The 22494-nt window shown below is 34.9% G+C and overlaps 1 protein-coding gene and 1 long non-coding RNA gene across 2 annotated transcripts in view; both read right to left on the reverse strand.

Annotated features, from left to right (window-relative positions):
- LOC140163300 (uncharacterized) overlaps positions 1-22494 on the reverse strand; it is a 113201-nt gene that overhangs the window by 49674 nt on the left and 41033 nt on the right. The window lies entirely within an intron of this gene.
- LOC140162386 (uncharacterized) lies at positions 552-3236 on the reverse strand. The gene is made up of 3 exons (XR_011860264.1): positions 3121-3236; positions 2707-2829; positions 552-668 (listed from the first exon to the last, which is right to left on the reverse strand). It is a non-coding gene; the product is annotated as an uncharacterized lncRNA (long non-coding RNA).

Genomic DNA, 22494 nt, shown 5'->3' on the forward strand with positions numbered 1-22494 from the left:
TGTAATACCATCTCCGCTGTACCCAATATTGCATGCACATGAGAAGGAACCCATGGTATTGGTACATGTTGCGTCGTCATGACAGTTGCGTTCGGCATCTGTGCACTCATTTATATCTGTTAAAATTATCATAAACAAACTGAAACATACTTTAGCTTCACCCACACCAAGGAAGACATAGCTTGAATCCATTTTGAAATAATTAAAAAAAGAAACCAACTCATGAATGCCAAGGTATTGGGTTCGTATTAGCTGCTAGATGATAGTGAATCTCTTCATCGTCGCCATAGAAAAAATTAACATTACATATTTTGGTAATTTGAGTAAACATTTTGTTAACATGAACATTAAAATATATATGTTTGAGTTAAAAAAAAAAATTCTATATTCTCCTTACCACAAGTCAAAATTAAAACAATTAGATTTGGAATCAAAATAATATAACAATTAGCTATTCGAGAAATGTTGGCAATACTGTCAAATAATCAGGATCAAATTAACTGGTGGCTTATATTTAATGTTCAAAAATACGTGTTTTTACATACCAATACATGCAGTACCATCACCGCTATACCCTCTATTGCATGTACATGAGAAGGAACCCATGGTGTTGGTACATGTTGCATCGCCATGACAGTTGTGTTCGCCATCTGTGCACTCATTTACATCTGTTAAAATATCATAAATAAACTTGAAATGTAGTTTAGTTTCACCAAAGAAGTGGGATGAAATAGTACACTTTTCTAAACATAACTTCCAACCATCTTGAAATGATTTGAAAAGAAACAAATTCTCGAATGCCAAGATATTGAGTCCCTATTAGCTGCTAGATGAGTGTGAATCTCCTCATATGTGATGCGATCAAGCAAAATCAGTCGGAACTCGGAAATAATAAGTTTCTTATAGAATAGTAAAAATCTGTTTCAAAGCTGCATTTTGCAGAAACCCCCATTGAAATTAAACAACCAATTTCTTTTGTTAAAAATATTTCTTCTCAAAATCAATATTTCCGAGTTCCGAATGATTTTGTTTGATTGCATCACATATAGGCATAGTAAAGATTAATTCTACCTAGCAAGCACATAACGATTTAAAAGGTTTAAATGTCGGTTTATATAAAGGGGAGAAAAATATAATAACATTCATAAAATATTGTTGAAACCGTTATGCAAAACATAATAACGTTTCAAAAACGTATTCCCGATCTAACCCGATAGTTAAATGTTATTAAAACGTTTTGAATAAACGTTTTAAGACCATATTTTGTTTGCTGGGTAGTACACATTACATAATATCATGTTGGCTAATTTGAACAAATATTTTGTTGCACATGAAAATTAAAATATATGAATACATGAATACAAACCCACCCAAGTCCATGGGAAGTGATTTTGAGAGAAAAACATGTGTATCATTTGAATTCCTTCAGTTAGATTTACCTGGTCAATATGGTAAGTTTTACGTGCAAATGAGTGGATTAACCTGTATTAGGTATGACGATTAGCATTTCAGGGACTTCGTGGGGTTCATTTTAAATTCTGGACTTGGGTGGGTTTTTGAATCATATACAAAGACAACAATATTGGAATGAGATTACCGCTAGTAAGATAATACAAAATAAAGCACACAGGTATGTATAATGTTGATAAGCATTCTGCCATGTAATATAAAGCACTCACTTTCCTTTATTAAACCCATTGTTTGTTTCAAAAGTCGCTCTCCAGCAATGAATGTGTTACAAGCGGACTTTTATACATACTGGATTTCAATCAATGTGTTACAAGACTCAAATCATGGAATTGGGTGGTTCTTTCATACATGCTATTTTTTACATGCTCAGTAGACACAGAGGATGAATTTGAGTTGTTCTTTCATACATATGACAGTCCTATGTATAGCAACAATTTCCCATGCTTAACTCAATTTGGCCAAAGTATGGACTTGGGTGGGTTTTGTATTCATATATTCATATGTTTGAGTTAAAAATATATTCTACATCCTCCTTACCACCTTATGTAAAAATTGAAATAATTTAGGTTTCGAATCAAAATAATAGAACCATTAACTATACGAGAAATGGTACCAATATTGTCAAATAATCTAGGTCAAATAAACTTGATGTTTTAGATACAATTTATAGTTTTACATACCGATACATGCAGTGCCATCTCCGCTATACCCTCTATTACATGCACATGAGAAGGAACCCATGTAATTAGTACATGTTCATGTTCATAAAACATATTCTATATCTTTGTTACCACCTTAAAGATGGTGCCTGATTGATAGCCTCATCCCCCCATTTTGTCCTATCAAATTAGAGAATTTGGCAGCAGAAGAAAGCTTATATTTTTGCTCATAATTTTTAGGCGAATTTTGAGGCCCAAATTATATTCCGTTTAGATATTACAAATGAAAAGGTGATAGCTAATATCAAAACGACTAGTGCAATTTACCTAAAAACTTAGGAATTGGCTTATTTTGGTACAGACCTCAATGTGAGGTCAAAACACAATACAAACAATCTGACCATCTACCTTTAAGTCAATATTAAAATAATTTAGATTTCGAATCTAGGAAATCTAGCATACCTATCTATAATATGGTGCCAATGTTTTCTATCAGTTTGGTTCAAATAAACTGGTGACTTATATTTAATGTTCAAAATAGAGGTATTTCTAGCTATAATTTAATAGTTTTACATACCGATACATGTAGTACCATCTCCGATATACCCTCTATTGCATGCACATGAGAAGGAACCCATGGTATTGGTACATGTTGCATCGTCATAACAGTTGTGGTTCCCATTTGTACACTCATTTATATCTGTTTAAATATCATAAATAGTGAAAGATTAATAGTATACATTACATAATTTTTTAATTTGACCAAACATTTTGTTAACATGACAATTAAAAAAAATGTTTGACTTAAAAAATATATATTCTATACCCTCTTTACCACAAGTCAAAATTAAAATAATTTAAACTTCGAATCGAAATAATAGAACATTTAGCTATTCGAGAAATTGTGGCAATACTGTCAAATAATCTGGGTCAAATTAATAGGTGGCTTATATTCAATGTTCAAAAGGACTTTACAAAAGATTTTACATACCACTACATTCAGTACCATCACCGCTATACCCGCTATTGCATGCACATGAGAAGGAACCCATGGTATTGGTACATGTTGCTTCGTCATGACAGTTGTGTTCGCCATCGGTGCACTCATTTACATCTGTTAAAATATCATAAACAAACTTGAAATGTACTTTAGTTTCACCAAGGAAGTGCGATAGAAATTATAGTACACTTTTTTTAAACTTAACTTCCAACAATCTTGAAATATTTGAAAAGTAACAAATTCGGGGGTTCGTACTAGCTGATAGATAATTGTGATAGTTAAAGTTAAGAGGATAATATTGAGGTAAAATATATACAGAAATTGACATAGTCATTTGTCTTTTTAGATGGCCCTGAAAAGGGTCGGTGAGAAATACTGCTGGCAAGTGAGACTGATTTATATCTGTGACACTCATTTATATCTGTGACACTCATTTATATATGTGACACTCATTTATATCTGTGACACTCATTTATATCTGTGACACTCATTTGTATCTGTGACACTCATTTATATCTGTGACACTCATTTATATATGTGACACTCATTTATATCTGTGACACTCATTTATATCTGTGACACTCATTTATATCATATAAAACTTGAAACTTCACCAAGGAACTTCCAACAATATTGAAATGATTGAAAAGAAATAAATTCGTGAATGTAATGGTATTGGGTTCGCATTGGCTGCTATTTGATTTTGAATCTCTTCATCATCGGCATAGAAAAAATTAATAGTGTACATTACATAACATGATGTTGTTTAATTAACAATAGAACAATAACTATTCGGGAAATTGTGCTACTATTTTCTATCTTGGCTCACATAAGCTTATATCTAATGTTCAAAAATAGAAGTGTTAGTTACAATAATATTTAAAATTTTACATACCATAACAGGCAGTACCATCTCCGACATACCCAATATTGCATGCACATGAGAAGGAACCTATGGTATTGGTACATGTTGCATCGTCATGACAGCTGTGTACGCCAATTGAACACTCATTTCTATCTGTTAAAATATCATAAATAAACTTGAAACTTAGTTTATTTCACCAATGAACTTCCAGCCGTCTTGAAATAGTTGAAAAGAAACAAATTCGTGAATGCCAAGATATTGGATTCGTATTGGCTATTAGTTGATTGTGAAACTCTTCATCGACAGCATTAGTAAAAGATTAATAGTACACATTATATAACATCAAGCTGTTTAAGTTGAGCAAACATTTTGTTACACATGGCAATTAATATATATATTTGAGTTCAAAACTATATTCTCATTCTCTTTACCACCTAAGTGAAAAATAAAATAATTTAAGAAGTAAAAAGATTAAAACTTTCAACTGCACTCACCAGGTTATTTTCCCAAATATTTCAGAACCAACTGGTTCCTTCCTCAGTGGGTGATGGTGTGTGAGATGTTGCTGAAATCAGTGTTTCTAGAAGATCTTCTACTAGAGTTGCCAGTTAGTTTCACTGATTTCAGCAAGCTGTTGTAAACTGGAGATAGTTCATACCCCTGCGAGGTGTTGATTTTGGGCTGCGGGTCTCTCCTAATGTGGATCGCTTCGCGAATTTTCCTTGTATCGTTCCTGCTGTCCTTTTCCAAGATAGTAACTCCGTCCCAGTCAATATTGTGACCGGACTTGGTATGAGCAGATACAGGAGAATTGGCGCTTGGAGCAACTGATTTATGCTCCTTAAGTCTGAACTTGAGTTTCCTTCCGGTTTCACCAATGTAAACAGAGCTACAATCCGTGCATGGAATGTGGTATATAACTCCTGTTTGATCTTCTTTTCAGTGCGGTCCTTAGGTGCTACCAGATTCTTACGCAGCGTGGTGAGGGGTCTAAAGGTGGCAAAAACCCCATACTGCTGAAACACACGGCGAAGTTTCTCACTGGTACCCTTGACATATGGCAAGTTGATATTAGCTTTGCATTTGGTGTTAGCATTCGCCGCAGAAGAGTTCGTCGTCCGTATTCCATAGTGGCGTATAGTGGGGCGCCGCGAATAAACAACTTTTCGAGAAAATCGGGTTTGAAGAAATGCCAATTTAAAATCGAGTTGTGTAAATCAGACATTCATTATATTTTGTAAATGATGTGAAATTTCTGTAGTAAACTAAATAGATTTTATTGTTATATATTTTTCAAAAGAAATAAATACATACTATTGCTGGCAAACTGACAATAAAACTATACGTCACTATGGAAAACGAACAAAACGCAATACCCTAACCTTACGTTAACCGTACGCCACCTCGGTCGCCGTGTAATCCCTATGGCGTTACTTTTCGTCGTTCGTATTCCATAGTGGCGTATAGGTCCGATACGCGTACGCCACTATGACATACGATGTTTTTCATTTTTGCCGATATTTCATAATTATAAAATGTGTATAAAAAGTGGCGTATGGTCGATACGCCACTATTGAATACAAAAATATCATTTTGTAACTATACGCCACATTTAATTAATTAATTACTAATTAATTAGCTAATTATGACTGATGAGACTTAGAAAAAATTAGAGAGAACATCATTAAAAACATATGTGCCAATTTTCAAAAAAATGACCAAAAATCACTATACGCCACTATGGAATACAGCCGACGAGTTATCTGTTTGTTTTTTCGGTTTGCGAGCTTTGTGAAATGTCCAACGCTCATATCCACAATTCTGGAGCGCGGACTGCACATGCGAGATTTCTTTCTCTCTGTCTAATGGGTCCGTAACTGCGAAATCCGCCCGGTGGAACAAGGTCCTGATTACGCTCAACTTATGCTCTAGCGGATGGTGGCTGTCAAAATTGAGGTACTGGTCAGTGTGTGTAGGTTTACGATACACACTGACCCGTAATGAACCGTCCTCGGAGCGCTTGACCAAAGTATCTAAGAAAGGAAGCTGTCCATCCGCCTCCACTTCACTTGTGAACTTTATGTGATCACTTTGCGAGTTGATATGCTCTGTGAATTCGCTGAAATGCTCCCGTTTAATAACTACGAACGTGTCGTCCACGTAGCGAAGCCACACTCTGGGTGGATGTGATGCAGATTCAAGGGCTAAGCTTTCAAACTGTTCCATAAAAAGATTGCATGTCGTTGGTGAAACAGGACCACCCATGGCGGCGCCATGTTTTTGTTTGAAGAATTGTCCGCGGAAAACAAAATAAGTTGTATTTAGACAAAACTTTAACAGTCGAAGCACTTGCTCGGCGTTAAGATATGTCCTGGTTTTCCACGAAGTATCCTCCTCTAGGCGTGCGCGAATTGCTTCAATAGCGTTGTCTACAGGTACACTGGTAAACAATGCAGTGACATCATAAGAAACAATCAATTCATCCGGGGCAATATTGAGGTCACTCACAAAATCCACAAATTGCTTAGTGTCTTTAATGTGGTGAGGTGTTTTTCCAACCACCGAACTAAGAATGTCAGCCAAGAATCTCGAGGAGTTGTAACTAACTGACCCAATGCTGGAAACGATGGGTCTTAGAGGAACACCAGTTTTGTGCACTTTTGGCAAGCCGTATATCTTAGGCACATCACACTCTGTTGGAAACAATCTTTCTTTTAAAGCAAAGTCAATGGCCCCACAAGACTTGAGATCATTAAGAATCACTGAAAGCTCCTTTTTGTATTTCTCAGTAGGATCCTTGCATAGTCGTTCATAGGTGTTATCATCGCTAAGTAAACTGTCCACTTTTGATTCATAATCCGTGCGATCAATGACACAACAAGCGCGATCAGCGGGGAGCACTATAATGGTGTTATCCTTTCTTAAGTTCTCAAGTGCTTTTCTCTCCTCTTTAGTTAAATTACTCTCTGGTAACTTGGCTGTTTTGATGATATGAGTGACCTTACCTCGAAGTTCATCTGCATCCCCATCACCAAGTTGTTTACAGGCAGATTCACAAGCCGCTATATAATCATGAACAGGTAGCTCAGTGGGTGAAACAGCAAAATTCAATCCCTTTTCAAGTAATGATCGTTCGTCCTGGCTCAAATCGCGAGATGAAGAATTGATTACCCACTTGTCCTTGTTGGAATCAGTCAAAGTGTTTCCATCGCGTTCTCTCCAGTTGCCATTAATTCCCTTGCGATTTTCCCGTTGGGGCGGATTTTTCAAATTGCGAAATTTGTTTAGATTTCGAATCTAAACAATAGAACAAGTAACTTTTCGAGAAATAGAACTAGTCAATCTAAACAATAGAACAAGTAACTTTTCGAGAAATGGCGCCAATATTTTCAATCAGTTTGGTTCAAATAAGCCAGTGGCTTATATTTAATGATCAAATTAAAGTGTTGTTAGCTAAAATTTATAGTTTTACATACCATAACATGCAGTGCCATCTCCGCTATACCCAATATTGCATGCACATGAGAAGGAACCCATGGTATTGGTACATGTTGCATCGTCATGACAGCTGTGAACGCCAATTGAACACTCATTTATATCTGTTAAAATATCATAAATAAACTTGAAATTTAGTTTATTTCACCAATGAACTTCCAACCATCTTGAAATGATTGAAACATGATGCAGTCATGTCTACAGTAGAATTCATCTCGACCTTTGCAGGACTTAACCCCATTAAAGGCTATTAAACCAAGATAACACTCATTGAAACAGCTCAACTGATTAAATCGGATCTTCTCTGGTTGTGCACAAGTGTCTGTTTTCATGTGCGATATCGCAATAAAGCTGGTATTATAGCTTCAGTTGGGTAACCGATTATAAAGGAAACGAAAGGAAACAATGGTATGTGTACCTTTGTTCACGAAATGAGACAATGGTCTGCTTTTTGTAAACCAGCATTCTTGAAAATGAGCAACATAATGATTGTTGACTTAACACGGTTTGGAAATAATTTCTTCATATTTTTGGTGTTATCTGTCGTTTACATATCCTTCCTAAAACACAAAAGTGCGACCCTCTCCAAGCACCTAAATTAGCTAAAAATTTAGGACATGTTACAAAACTATATTGTCTAGAATTTTAGAAGAGTACTTTTAATATTGGCCGGTTATTTTTCACACAGCGACGTTAACTAGGCAATGTACTATTACCTATAACAATAACTAAAACACCAAAGTACGAATATTTCCAAACATCTAAATTAGCTAAAAATTTAGGACATGTAAAAAAACTATATTTTCTAGAACTTTAGAAGAGTACTTTTAATATTGGCCTGTTATTTTGCACACAGCGACGTTAACTAGTCATATCCCCATACTTTTAACGTAGGGCTATTTGTAGAGGTCACGCGTCAATGGGAAAGAGCACTGTGTATTGTGTATAGGAAAACGGACAGTAACTGCAGTATGAAGAAACAAATTCGTGAATGCCAAGGTATTAGGTTCGCATTGGCTGCCAGATGATTGTGAATCTGTTCATCGACGGCAAAGTAAAGATTAATAGTATACATTACATAACGTCATGTTCTTTTAATTTCAGCAAACATTTTACTACACATGACAATTAAAACATTAATTTGAGTTCACCACCTAAGTTTACCACCTAAGTGAAAATTAAAATAATTTAGATTTCGAAATTAAACAATAGAACAATGAACTTTTCGAGAAATGTTGCCAATATTTTCAATCAGTTTGGTTCAAATAAGCCGGTGGCTTATATTTAATGTTCAAAATAAAAGGGTTGTTAGCTACAATTTATAGTTCTACATACCAATACATGTAATACCATCTCCGCTGAACCCAATATTGCATGCACATGAGAAGGAACCCATGGTATTGGTACATGTTGCGTCGTCATGACAGTTGCGTTCGCCATATGTGCACTCATTTATATCTGTTAAAATATCATAAACAAACTGAAACATACTTTAGCTTCACCCACACCAAGGAAGACATAGCTTGAATCCATCTTGAAATAATTAAAAAAAGAAACCAACTCATGAATGCCAAGGTATTGGGTTCGTATTAGCTGCTAGATGATAGTGCTAGTGAATCTCTTCATCGTCGCCATAGAAACAAATAACATTACATATTTTTGTAATTTGAGTAAACATTTTGTTAACATGAACATTAAAATATATATGTTTGAGTTAAAAAAATATATTCTATATTCTCCTTACCACAAGTCAAAATTAAAATAATTAGATTTTGAATCAAAATAATATAACAATTAGCTATTCGAGAAATGGTGGCAATACTGTCAAATAATTAGGATCAAATTAACTGGTGGCTTATATTTAATGTTCAAAACTACGTGTTTTTACATACCAATACATGCAGTACCATCACCGCTATACCCTCTATTGCATGTGCATGAGAAGGAACCCATGGTGTTGGTACATGTTGCCTCGTCATGACAGTTGTGTTCGCGATCTGTGCACTCATTTACATCTGTTAAAATATCATAAATAAACTTGAAATGTAGTTTAGTTTCACCAAAGAAGTGTGATGAAATAGTACACTTTTCTAAACATAACTTCAAACCATCTTGAAATGATTTGAAAAGAAACAAATTCTCGAATGCCAAGATATTGAGTCCGTATTAGCTGCTAGATGAGTGTGAATCTCCTCATATGTGATGCGATCAAGCAAAATCAGTCGGAACTCGGAAATGATAAGTTTCTTATAGAATAGTAAAAATCTGTTACAAAGCTGCATTTTGCAGAAACCCCCATTGAAATTAAACAACCAGTTCCAAAGATATGAGCAATTAAAGAGTTTCCATAACAAAAGGAAACAACAAAAAATATTTCTTTTGTTTAAAATATTTCTTCTCAAAATCAATATTTCCGAGTTCCGAATGATTTTGTTTGATCGCATCACATATAGGCACATAACGATTTAAAAGGTTTAAATGTCGGTTTATATAAAGGGGGGGAAATATAACAACATTCATAATATATTTTTGAAACCGTTGTACAAAACATAATAACGTTTCAAAAACGTATTCCCGATCTAACCCGATATTTAAATGTTATTAAAACGTTTTGAATAAACGTTTTAAGACCATGTTTTGTTTGCTGGGTAGTACACATTACATAATATCATGTTGTCTAATTTGAGCAAACTTTTTGTTACACATGACAATTAAAATATATGTTTGAATTAAAAAATATATTCTTCATCATCCTTACCACCTTAAGTAAAAATTAAAATAATTTAGATTTGGAATCAAAATAATAGAACAATTAACTATACGAGAAATGGTATACTAGAAATAATCTAGGTCAAATAAACTTGATGCCTTTATTTAATGTTCAAAAAAGAAGTGTTTTGGATTATTTATAGTTTTACATACCGATACATACAGTACCATCACCGCTATACCCTCTGTTGCATGCACATGAGAAGGAACCCATGATATTGGTACATGTTGCTTCGTCATGACAGTTGTGTTCGCCATCTGTGCACTCATTTACATCTGTTAAAATATCATAAACAAACTTGAAATATACTCTAGTTTCACCAAGGAAGTGCGATGGAAATTAAAGTACCCTTTTCTATTAGCTGATAGATGATTGTGAATCTTCTCACATGTCGGCATGGTAAAGATTAATAGTGCACATTACATAATATCGTGCTGTTTAATTTGAGCAAACATGTTGTTACATATGACAATTAAAATATATGTTTAAGTTCATGAAACATATTCTATATCTTTGTTACCATCTTAAAGATGGTGCCTGATTTACAGCCTCATCCGCCTCAAAATTATATTCCGTTTAGATATTATGAATCAAAAAGTGACAGCCTCATAACACATATATTGTGGTACAGGCCTCAATGTGAGATACAAAACACAATACGAAAATTATCTGACCACCTACCTTTATGTCAATATTAAAATAATCTAGATTTCGAATCTAAACAAGAGAACAATAAATATTCAATAAATGGTGCCAATATTTCAATCAGTTTGGTTCAAATAAACTAGTGGCTTGTATTAATGTTCAAAATTGAAATGTTTTAAGCTACAATTTATAATTTTACTTACCGATGCATGCAAAACCATCTCCGCTATACCCACTATTGCATGCACATGAGAAGGAACCCATGGTATTGGTACACGTTGCATCGCCATGACAGTTGTGTTCACCATTTGTACACTCATTTATATCTGTTAAAATATCATAAATGAACTTGGAACGTACTTTAGCTTCACTAAGGAAGACATAACTTGAAACCATTTTGGAATGCCAAGGTATTGGGTTCGCATTGGCTGCTAGAGGATTGTGCATCATCGGCACAGTAAAGCTTGCTAATATATATTACATTACATCATGTTGTAATTTGAGCAAACATTTTGTTACACATTAGAATTAAAATATATGTTTGAGTTCAAAAAACATATTCTACATCCTCCTTACCTTACCACCTCTCTGCAGTCATTTATATTTGTTATAAATAAATTTAGAAATGTAGTTTTTCACCAAGCAAGTGGGATTAATTGCACCTGGATGGGGTGAGGCATGCGAGGCAACGCGCCATGCGCAAGGGTGCAAGACGGTGGTGGGACGGGGACTCGAACCCACGCACATTGAGCAAGCTCTCAGATTATGAGTCCTGGGAAAGATATTTACCTGGTGCTATGGTTGTTGAGGGTTCCATGGGCATTGATGCAGTAGTTTGACCACATATATCTTCGTCACTGCCATCAATGCAATTTGTGTAGTCATCACAAACCCAATTAGCAAAGATGCATTCACCAGAAGTGCACATGAACTCAGTTCTTAGATCACACTCGCAACCAGCCTCATCGCTGTTGTCTACACAGTCATTGATGTAATCACATACCCAGTTTGATGGAATACATGTTTGTCCATCAGCACATTCGTATTCATCTTCAGCACACTCAACTGTAAGTAGGAAAAAAAAGCTCTAAAATAAAACCACCCGTTTACATTTCAAAGCTGTTACTTAATTATGTGTATTATCAACTATACAGGAAATCAAGTGTCAACTATTAAAAATACATGTTATAATGTCATCCCGAACGTCAATTAAATTGACGTATATTATATACAGAATACAAAAGCCGAACATATTCACTTGATGCTAATGTTGTTGATAGTTCCAATGGGTATTGTCATTATAGGTATTTCAGTAGTAAGACCACATATTTCTTCGTCACTGCCATCAATACAATCTATGTAGTCATCACATATCGAACTAACCCAGTTGCTTAGCCTGTTTTTCTGAACACGAGGGGGGGGTGGCACACATTTGTTATTATACCGACAGAAATATTTTTGCCGACGAAAGTTATGAATACATTGTTAACCCCATTTATTTTGCCCATTGCGCTCAATATATATCACTTAACATGGATATTTTGGTTAGATAAAGCTAATTAATTAATATTTATTTACATAAACTTGTCACCATCAATTCAGTGTTAATTTTGACAAAATTCAGAAAATATTTTGGCGTATATAAAATTGAAATAAAATTCTCTGCCTCACGAATCGTTATATATGATATGCAGTTAATATTCATATATTCTTTTATACATAGGATGCTTCAATTTTAACACAAAAATATTTCATTGAAAACCCTCCCACTCGGCTATTTCAAAAGGTAACTACGCTTCCCTAGAATGTGCAATAAATTAGCATTGAAAATTTTCTTATTTTAGCAGCATTCTAGAAACACTTGGCGTATGGCGATCTAGCCCATCCTCCATATTGAATGATGGACTGTACTTATACCCAAATATGGCACTTGCCAATCAATAAATAACCACTTGAAATCCCCTGGCTCGCTCCACTGACCAAAGTTATGGACAGATATAGGAGTTGTTTTTGCTGTTATTTGTCACTTACATATCTAGGAGGTACGAACATTTGAAGATGCCCCACCTAGCCAGTTTTTAGCCTACGTGCAATATACACATAATTCTTGATTGATATCAAGTACAGAAAATATCCGTCAAGTGGTTTAGCTTTAATGCCCTTCGGAAGAGAGCGGTGCACAAGTGAATGATAGTCACTAAAAGTTGCATTCGATTTACACAGGGAATTTTGCAGGCCATGTGTGCCATTTCTTACTAAATCACTAAAGTTCGAATATTTTCAAACATCTAAATTAGCTAAAAATGTAGGACATTTAAAAAAACTATATATTCTAGAATTTCACAGAGTACAAAACATATTGGCCGGTTATTTTTTTTTACCTAGTGACGTTAACTAGGCAATGCCCTATACCTATAACATACACTGTTTGTAAAGGTCACGCGTCAATGGTGAGAGCACTGTGTATTGTGTATAGGAAAATGAACAGTAATTGCAGTATGCTAAAATAAAACCATCCGTTTACAATTCAATTTGAAATCGCAAATAGAGAGATTGCGATTTCCAAACGTAGGCATCGGACGTACGTTGATCTATTCAAAACCACTCTCCTGTATCGAAGCGAGGTCACGTATTTAGCCAGTTTTGAAGATTTTCCACGTGCGAAATAAACGTAGATACATTGCTGAAAATGCACAAAATTTGTCCATTTCACAATATGTTAAAGACAGTCAATGAATATACGAAGGAAAGTCTAATTACTATTATTTTGTTTGTAACAAATCATTATAATAAAGGTACAGCGATGTGTTGAAAATCGACTAAATTTATACGCGATGTTCATACGCAGATATTGCCCATTGAAATGTGTGTGATACTTTGCGTACAAAAATGACATTGCGATTTCCCATTTTGGATTCCAACGTAGTATTAAACGCAGATGCTACGTTGGAATATGCTGATTTTACCTCATGTCAAAGTTCATGCTACGCGCCCAATTTTCAGGACGAAAAGGTCTCATTTTGAAAGTATAATGGATGTAGTGATCTTTAATCTACCAAAATATATGTTTTAGGCAACTATAATATTTGGGGAGTACAAAAATACAATTAAGTTTAAGCAGCATGTTAAGTCAAATGCGGGATGTGTGAATTAGGCAGAGACTCAGTAGCCTGCGCTTACTATTAATATTTCAATCACTATGCCCTCTATCGACCTAGATTAGATTAGATCATATATTATAGTCTTTATTCAAGCCGACTTGTTCTCCTTCGTGACGAATTTCCAGTTTGGAACCGAGACTAGCAATCGCAATCTCTCTAGTGTATTACCAGGTATACAAGAAATCAAGTGATTAACTACCGGTAGTCAATCAATATAATAGAGAATACAAACATGACAAAAGAAGAACTATTTACCTGGTGCTATGGTTGTTGAGGGTTCAGTAGTTTGACCACATAAATCTTCGTCACTGCCATCAAAGCAATCTGCGTTACCATCACAAACACAAACAGCAGGGATGCATCCACCAGCAGTGCACACAAAGTCAGTTCTTGAGTTACATTCACAATCAGCCTCATCGCTATTGTCTCCACAGTCATTGAAATAATCACATCTCCAGTCTTCAAAAATACAGTTACCATTATCACACTGATGCAATCCGTCTGCACATCTACAGCCTACTTCGTTATCAGCACATTCAACTGCAAAGTAGTAAAAATATAAGTAATAGAAGATTTTTATGGTCGTGAAAGTGAACTATTTTCAAGTCATTGTTAATCTTACTATTACTTACCATTACAGGTGATACCATCGCCAATATATCCAGAGTTACATTCACATGTGAACGAGCCATCGGTATTGGTACATAACGCATTGTTGTGGCAATTGTCTGTATTACTTGAACACTCATCTTCGTCTGAAAAAAAAATAGATATTTTCAACGTTGAAATTTTCTATTTTTCAAAATTCGCTGACATAACAGTTTTGAATACCATGACCTACATGCTTTGGTATTCCACCATCCTCTCTGCTGGTGGTAACACAGCGCCATCTCGTGGTGGTGTGCTCTTCAGGATAGAATTATTATAGACATGACTGTCATGACTGTGGTAAGACCAAAGTATACCTTTTTGGAATATGACCTGGTGATTAATTTGGTACACTTTATTAAAGAAATGGAATAATTTATCATTTTGATCCCTGTGAGATGAAAGTATTTTTGAACAATCCTCAATATCCCTTAATACAAAGACGAGTTATTTTGCTGGCGATAATACCATATTCGTCTTAAACGTTTATCTTAAGAAGCAGGGTGTTGTTATGACTTGGGCAAATTGGCTGTGCAATAATTATGAGCCCGGCTAAAAATATTTGCCTCCTCTCGGCCTGCAAAAATTTCCATGCCCCCACCCCTCTTGACCTGCCAATTATCTTTGTCCCCCTCCACCCTTCACACATGATAAAATTCTTAAATGGCCTACATATATATTGCGAACGTAGAGCGCAGGAAAATGTGCATATTGAAGGGTTTCCATACTGTTTTCCTTAGCCTTTTTAGAGGATTAAAGGCGCCCCATGAATATGGGCCAAAATCGAAAATTTGCAAACCATAAAAGGCCTCTATATATATTACAAACGCAGCGAGTAAGAAAGTTTGCACATTTAAGTGTTTCCGTACTGTTTTCCTTAGCCTTTTCAGAGCATTAGAGGCGCCCCATGAATGTGTGCCAAAATTGATCCCCACTTCTTTTACACTCCCCTGGGCTCACAATTATTGCACAGCCCCTAGTTGACGAACCATGCTTAGCATTCTACATTTGCTTGAATCACGAGATACGTATCAATAGCGACAAAATTGGCGTTGTAAACACTAAGGAATCGAGCATCTTGTACCAACGGATACATACTCTGCCGCTAGGGCCAACTTTGTCACAATATAGGTGCAGGTGATCTAATTAATGAAGATGTGAAAAGCGATTTTTATTGTCGTGAAAGTGAACTATTTTCAAGTCATTGTTAATCTTACTATTACTTACCATTACAGGTGATACCATCCCCAATATATCCAGAGTTACATTCACATGTGAATGAGCCATTGGTATTGGTACAGAACGCATTGGTGTGGCAATTGTCTGTATTACTTGAACACTCATCTTCGTCTAAAAAAATAAATATTTTCAACATTGATATTTTTTATTTTTCAAAATTCACTGACATAATCCTCTCTGCTGGTAGTAACACATCTCCATGTCGTGGTGGTGTGCTCTTCAGAAGTGCTATAATAGACATGACTGTGGTATAAAGGGAAAATTATACCTTGTTGGATTGGTATACTTGGTATAATTTATAATTTTGACCCCTGTTTGAACTTAATTAACCCCTACCAAAATGTCGGACACTGGCAAAATGTGTTCAGTACCCTTCAGCACGAGAATGATTTTTTTAAAACTTGATTTTATGTTATATTTTTTTTGTAATTTTTACACATGTCCCAACTTACATACCCAGCTTACACCTCTTTGAATCAGCCACATTCATTGTCTAGGGCAATTTTGTGATGTCATATTAGGACATTAAATATCCCATAGAACACCACAGTTATGCGGTCAAGATAAAGTGTTTCCTTTAATTTAACGCTTTATTTCTGCTTCAAATGACCAGAAAACCTTCCTGACAGTTGTTCACTAAAGATTATTAAAAATATATTTTATAAGTTTTGGTAAAGAATAACTAAACTGAAATTTGACCAAAGTCGTATATTTAGGATTTAACAAATATATTAAACCTTATTTAAAAAATGCAAACCCAGTTAAAATAATCAAAAGTAAAATAGATAGAAGTGCTCGTGTAGGGAAAGATGCTATATGTGGAATAAATTAACATGTAAATGATGCAATGCCAACTTTTATGTGGACTTTACAATTTTTAGAACGTTTGGAGAGTTGCTTCAAGGTAAATAACCAACGACGGACAATGAAAGTTTGAAAAACCAGCCATAAATAACATCACGCGATAGTAGATACTCTGAAAGCCAACATTTCAACATGTTCAATACGTACGACTAGGAATAACACGACACCTATTTTGAAGTTTGGTGTTTTTTCTTGCTTGACGATTATGAGTATTTTTGTGATCGTGACATACAATTTTCCTCATTTTTCTGTCTGCATGTTCAAACTTTATTAATTTCCATATAGGCCCTAATTCAACTTGTCTACGTTATTTGTTGCTTTACACAAATGTTCGATATCTTATCCGTGGTCATGGAACGTAAATTAAACAGGAAACGACACGTGTCTTCCATTTCAAGATTTTTTGTTGTTGCTAAAACGCGTTTGCTGACTAAATTTTCAACATAATACAGCGTGCTCACAACCCCTATAAAAACATTATTGCGGATATAATTTTCATGAACGCTACCAACATTTGACTAAATTATGACCATAACTGAAGTTGCATCTATTTGACTAAAAGAAACCATTATTAATATAAAACAAAGTAGCTGGGCAATGTCAGTATAGAAAACATTGAAACATATCACATTACACATATACCCACTACACCCAACATAATTATATTTTCATAGTAGTTGATATTGAAGCTATCGTAGCTCAGGTCTTTGTTTAGAGAAAACAGTGCAACTTACCAACATCACATATGTATCCAGTCCATCCAACAGGACATACGCATTCATAGTCGCCGAATATATGGCCTTGGCATCTACCCCCATTCTGACAAGGATTTCCCTCACAAGGATCTGTAGGTAAACATCATTTCTGTCATTAACAGTATATAGAGAAGCTCAGAGAATATGACCAGACCTTAATCACTCTGTAATAATGCGATTAGAGAGCCTAAGCAGATTTTGGTGGTCTTTGACACATTCTTGTTCACCATATCTTAGATCGATGAAACCATACCCGGGACAGAGACTAATTAAACTGGTATCGTATAATTAGAAGAAAAGCATGGCGGGAATGGTGTTTGTGTGATATCCCCAGATAAGAAATCGCAGACATTTGCAATATTCGGAAACAAAAACCTAATCCTAGATTTTCCAGGTGCACTTAAACGCTCCTATTAACGACAACAAGAGCGGTTACCGCACCATAGCTGAACCATGGGGCTTTGGCAGTATATTGTGATACATGTATATCACCCCTTAATGACCTTAAATGAATTTTAAAATATTTTAAACATGTTTAGAATGTCATAAGGATCATTGCATTTAAATTTCAGCTCAATTGAACCATTTTGAAAACTTGACCTTTGACCCTTTATTGACCCCTTAATGACCTTAAATGAATTTTAAAATATTTTAAACATGTTTAGAATGTCTTAAGGATCATTGCCTTTAAATATCAGCTCAATTGGAGCAAATGGTTGGTAAGTAAGTAAGTAAGTAAGTAAGTAAGCAAGCAAGTAAGCAAGTAAGTAACATACACTAAGGGGCTGTGCAATAATTATGAGCCCTGGGGGAGGGTAAAATTGGAGGGGGGGCAAGAAATTTTGGCGAGCCAAAAGGGGGGGCAAGCGATTTTGGCCAGCCGAGAGGGGGGGGCAAGTGATTTTTGGCACACATTCATGGGGCGCCTTTTAAATAAAACGCTCTAAAAAGGCTTAGGAAAACAGTACAGAAACGGCTTTAATATGCAAATTTTCCTGCTCGCTGCGCTCGCAACATATATCTAGACCATTTAAGGTTTGAAAATTGGGATCCCAAAAATTTGGCATGTGTAAGGGGGGGGCAAAGATTTTTGGCGGACCGAGAGGGGGAAAGCGATTTTGGCAGGCCGAGAGGGGGGGCAAGCGATTTTTGGCGGGCCGTTCGGAAATTTTACCCCCCCGGGGGGAAACTAATTATTGCACAGCCCCTAATATAGGCTGATACCATTTCATGGTTCAGCAAAAATTATTAACGAAAATAATAAACACAACGTGGTGAACCGTTGGTGAACCCCCACGAACTTTTTACGCGTTTAAAAGATATCAATAAGTAACATTGAGTTTAAACTTGATATTTAGATTTGATTAGTAATTTTCATTAATTTTTAACCAACAATCTGGTGAAAATTTGAAACTACCTGATCCTGGACGTTCTTCTGGTTCTGGTGCTGGACGTCCTCCATCTTGTCCTGTAACATGAATCCAGTATTGAGAGCTAGACAGCAGAAAACCCAGTATTATGGAGCGTAATAATCCACCCATCGTCTTGAAAATGAAACACAAAATGAACATATTAATGAATTACTCGCTTTTATTAAAGGTTTATGTTACATAACAGTTTGATCAGCTCGTAATCGGCAGGAATTGTTAGGCTTTTATCACTACGCCGAAAAGTAGACCCACGTTAAGAGTGATAATTATATTAACCTATCTGGTCTATATTGTGTGTGTTAAAGAAAATACACAATGTATAGGACTTGAATGAATAATTCGCGATGCTTCTGGCGAAAAAGACAATTATCGAAATAAAATATATAGATATTAATCCGCGATGTTATCAGGCCCGCCGATTACGAGCTGATCAAGGTATATATACGTCCTTCTAAAAGGTGTATGGATCACTTTGGCTCTTCAATAATAACTCCTTTACATACTTAGGGGCATTAGAATGAGATCCATATCATATATACTACTACTGACAGTTTTGATAAAGATCTTAGCCTTCCCTAACACTTATTTGCTTTGTTTCAAAATATTGCAATAGACAATAAAAATATTTTAAGGTTAGCCAACTGGGCTTTTCATGTGCATGACGTGCATGATGTGTATGATGTGCTTGATTCCAAAGGGGCATGGTTAATTCAAAGCATACTTAGTTTCCCTTGATATCTGTGGTATGGTGCTATTACCCTGATTACGCAATAATAATACAACAATAACATACATTGTAAATCGAAAAGAAAAAAACACACACAGGGATTCGAACCCATCATCTCAAAGGTATTGTTTCAGGGTTAAATCTAAAAAAAAAGATTCAATGCCTAGCGCTCTAGTCGATTATGCATAGCAAGAGCTTACTCAATGAGTTGGTCTTAATTAAAGTGAATATATTTATGCAGTAAAGTGACTACAGCATCGCCCTCAAGTATGTTATTATAATAACCAAACCGGCCTGGAATTAGGTAGGATATATTTACGGCATAAAAAGTCTCGGTGATTATTATTTCCTTGATCGGTTTATATATAGCAATACAAGTAAAACACAGTCACTCGGCGTGATTTGTTATTAGCTACACATTTGACAAAAGACCATGTAAACGTTTTTGAACCGTTTTTGATGTACTTAGGCTAAATTTATGAATTGAAGAATTGATGAATTTCTCATGTCATGTTCATTACACTACAATTTTACTCCAAACGTCTTTGTTTATTTAAATATTATCAACTTTCCATCTGTAAGCCTACACTGTACGCAAAAATAGTAGGTACCCTAAAATAAACTGAACAACAACATAATAATAATAATAATAATGATAATAATAATAATAATAATAATAATAATAATAATAATAATAATAATAATAATAATAATAATAATAATAATAATAATAATCATCATCAGGTTGGCTATATTATAGGGACGGACGGACCAAAGGTCATTCATGCACTTATTTCATATCTATATGATCCCTATACAGGGTGTCCCAGAAAAAAATACCGAGCGAATTAAATTGAACGTAAGTCGAGAAATAGACATCAGAATCAAAAAATTGAAAATGTAGCGCATAGCCTATTTTGTTGTGCACCACATACGAAAATTGTATTTGATCGGTTGACTGGTTGCGAAGAAATGAACGTTTACATAAAGCGTGCGTCAATGCAGTTCATTCCAAGTTTGATCACAGGCGCTTTTTCACACTCGCTCACCGCTTCCTAAAGTTTGCGTAGCTCATTAAATTTAGTCCACATTATCTATTTTATAATCTGACGGGTGTTGTGTCATTCATGCTTTCACTGAAGATGAATTACAATTTGTCCGAGAAAACTTTAATTTCTGCAATAGGATGCTTTCCATCTTTAATTCTTTATGTTGTGTAATTATGTTATATTTTAACTATCCAAGGAAAATTTGAGCCACGAATGACAATGATCAAGTGCTCAGCTTTACGTGTGATTTTTGATAACATGCATCATTAATGTTGAAGTTTTAAAAGATTTAATCTTTGCATTACAATTTCTTGGAAATATTCCAAAAACATTAATGTGTGTGATAATTTTTTTAAGCCAGCTGGAATTCTTTATGCAATAATTATTCTTTAATATGCAACATTAATATCATCATTAACGAAAAAATATATTTACAAGTACCGAGCATCATCTTGCATGCAAGATGTCATTTTCAATATCGTACAGGTTTTCAAATAATTGAACAAAACCTAATTAAGTGTTTTGCAAGAAACAGGATGTTTAAAAAGAACGAAAAGGATTTCACCGAACAAAATATGAAGCCCATTGACAGTTAACCACTAGCGCGCATTGTGTTGAATGATCTTTCTTTCAAACTTGGAATGAAGTGAATTGATGCATGCGTTATGTAATCGCTCATTTCTTCGCGATCAGTCAACCGATTCCAGTAAAATTAGCGTATAAGATGCAGAATTAGACGGACTACACGCTGATGTTTTACGTCCAAATTCATTCGCCCGGTAATTTTTTCTGAGACACCCTGTATGAAGCTTGTGTGCGCATCTTCTGGAAAATGGTTTCTGAGGGGTTCCCTTGATCACAAAAAGATCTATGTAACGATTAGATCTCTAACATAACAATAGATGTCAAGATGAATTTAAGACTTGAAATCAATATACAGCTGATTGTGCATGTTATAATTAAATTAATGGATAGATATTATTAGTTCTAGACGATATGTAAAATTAGAGAACAAGCTAGATCAAAGAATAGCTAAATAAATAAAATAAAATCCATAAAGAACTACTCGTAATACAAAAAAAAAGAAAAACGTTACCACATAATTAGATGATTAGACTATGCTATAGTCGATTTTGATAAATAACAATATGTTAAAATATATATTGTTTATCATGATGAACGCATTCTTATGTTTATTACATCAAAATACTAGTAAATGGTTATAAAAACGTTTATATAATTAGTGACAGTGAAAGTAAAGTATACGTAGGCTTATATTATGCAAAGTATCTTAATGGGTATAATTATAATGGATCACTTCAATACTGAACAATTCTGATTTTAGAATCTACCACATCATTGATCGCGAAAGCCCAAGTAAAAATACACTTGGGAAGCTAACAAACAGAGGGAGTACGGTGACAGAAAAGATCACATGTGAAAATCTATTAATTGTGCACAAAGTAATATAATAGTAAACACCTCAAAAGAAATAAGTCCCCCTCTGAACATGTCATCATAACATCGTAAGGTTTCATTTTGTACCAACAAAACTAACTTTGAAATAATTATATGACTGTTTACTAAGTACTGTGTGAAAATGAGAGATTTCCATGACTTCAGGGCTGAATGACCCTAAATTGAAGGCAAAAACTGCCCTTTTCAAAAGTCACAAAGTAGGCCTATGCTTGTCACAAAAGTTGATTCATGGCTTGTT

Source organism: Amphiura filiformis, chromosome 10 (assembly GCF_039555335.1).
Source record: "Amphiura filiformis chromosome 10, Afil_fr2py, whole genome shotgun sequence".
NCBI lineage: Eukaryota > Metazoa > Echinodermata > Ophiuroidea > Amphilepidida > Amphiuridae > Amphiura > Amphiura filiformis.